A 2,337-nucleotide genomic window follows, 5' to 3' on the forward strand; every position below is an offset into this window, starting at 1 on the left:
AGTGATTGCATTGTAATAGCCAAAAAACCTGGTAACAATGTAAATATACATCAACTTATAAAGGAATAAGTAAACTCTGGCATACCTATACAATGGCATAGTACTCAGCAATTACGAGGAACATAATATACATGCAACAGCATGGATGAATCTCAAACTGATCATCCCAATGAAATAAGCCTTTTGAAAGGCTACTTATTATACGATTTTTTCTATGACATTCAGAAAAAGAAAAAATGAAACAAAAAAATAACTTACGGGAACACAAGTGGAATCAGTGGTTACCAGGCGCTGGGGACAGGGGAGGGCTTGACCATAAGGGAGCCAAGAGGGGTTTATTGTGATGGAACTAGTCTATCGATTTTGATAATCCCATGATTATACCTTTGCCAAATGTAAACAGAATCCAAAAAAGTAAACTTCATGTAAATTATATATCATCAAATTTGATTTTGAAAAATACTGAAAATATCAAGTGTTGATAAAAATATGGAGCAACTGGAGCTCTTATTTCTTCAGGGAGTGTGTTAATAGCTACTTTGTATAGCTACTTTGGGGGAAAAGGGAACATTTCCTTTTGTTTTTTTTAAGTTCCAGGATACACATGCAGGTTTGTTAACATAGGTAAATGTGTGCCGTGGTGGTTTGCTATACCTATCAACTCATCACCTAGCTATGAAGCCCAGCATGCATTAGCTATTTATCCTGATACTCTCCCTCCCCCAACCTCACAGCCCCCAGTGTGTGTTGATCCCCTCCTTGTGTCCATGTGTTCTCATTGTTCAGCTCCCACTTATAAGCAAGAATATGTAGTGTTTGGTTTTCTATTCCTGTGTTAGTTTGCTGAGGATAATGGCTTCCAGCTCCATCCATGCCCATGCAAAGGAGATGATCTCCTTCCTTTTTATGACTGCATAGTATTCTGTGGTATATATGTACCATATTTTCTGTATCCAGTCTATCATTGATGGGTATTTGGGTTGATTCCATGTCTTTGCTATTGTCAATAGTGCTGCAATGAACAGACACATGCATGTATCTTTATAATAGAATGATTTATATTTCTTTGGGTATATATCTAGTAATGGGATTGCTGGGTCAAATGCTATTTCTGGTTCTAGGTCTTTGAGGAATCACCACACTGTCTTCCACAATGGTTAAACTATTTTACATTTCCACCAAAAGTGTAAAAGTGTTCCTATTTCTCCACAGCCTCACCAACATCATTGTTTCTTGATTTTTTAATAATCACCATTCTGACTGGCATGAAATGATATCTCATTGTGGTTTTGATGTGCATTTCTCTAATCAGTGATGTTGAACATTTTTTTTAAGTTTTTTGGCCACATAAATGTCTTTTGAGAAGTGTCTGTTCATGTCCGAAAAAGGTAACATTCCCTATGAAGCTGCATATAAACCTACCATACAACCCCATACTCCCACATATAGGTATTCGTCCAAATGAATAAAAACATATATTCAAACACTTATATGTAAACATTTATAAACTATCCATAAAAACAAAGCAAACAAAGTAAACACACACACACACACACACACACAAACACACACCAAAAACAACCAAAAACTAAGAAATCTCAGATGTTCACCAGCTGGTGAATAAACTGTCAAATAGCTGTACAATAAAATACTACTAATTAAGATACATTAACTGCTAATATAGGAACAATATGGATGATACTGAAGGGTGCCTGCCATAAATTATGTACGTTCATATACATTGTATAATTTTCTTTATAAAAATATCTAGAAACTATAGAGCCTAACAACAGATCAAAGTGGGGAAGGATGGAGTGTGCCTGCAAAGGAGCATGAGTGACCTTGCTTAATGAAATTAATCTGTGTCTTGATTATGGTGCTGGTTTCAGGAGTGTTTTTATCTATTTGTTAAAACATGTCAAATGAGTGAATTTCAGTGGGTTTTATTATCAAATTATATCTCATGTTGATTTAGAAAATAGAAGCAATTAGAGCTAACTGTATAATAAACAGAAAAAACTTCTATGGGATAACTTTAAATCAACTAGATCACAAATTAATAGGATATTTTTAAGGTCTCCAAACTTAAAAACAAACTGGAATATATGAGCAAATGAATCTAAGTATATATAATATATCCATAAAGGAAGAGCTAATTCAAATGATTTTGATGCACTACTGATTGCATCCTTAGTGAGAAATAATATTCTAAAGAGAAAAATAACTACACAATTATTTAAACACATGAGGTAAATTTAATTTTAGGAATAATGTTGGTTTTGCTATCTAGAAGTTGCTATATTTAAGCTACAGAGTAAATAAACAATTATGTTATTG

The sequence above is a fragment of the Mandrillus leucophaeus genome, unplaced genomic scaffold (assembly GCF_000951045.1).
Source record: "Mandrillus leucophaeus isolate KB7577 unplaced genomic scaffold, Mleu.le_1.0 Scaffold637, whole genome shotgun sequence".
NCBI classification, from domain to species: domain Eukaryota; kingdom Metazoa; phylum Chordata; class Mammalia; order Primates; family Cercopithecidae; genus Mandrillus; species Mandrillus leucophaeus.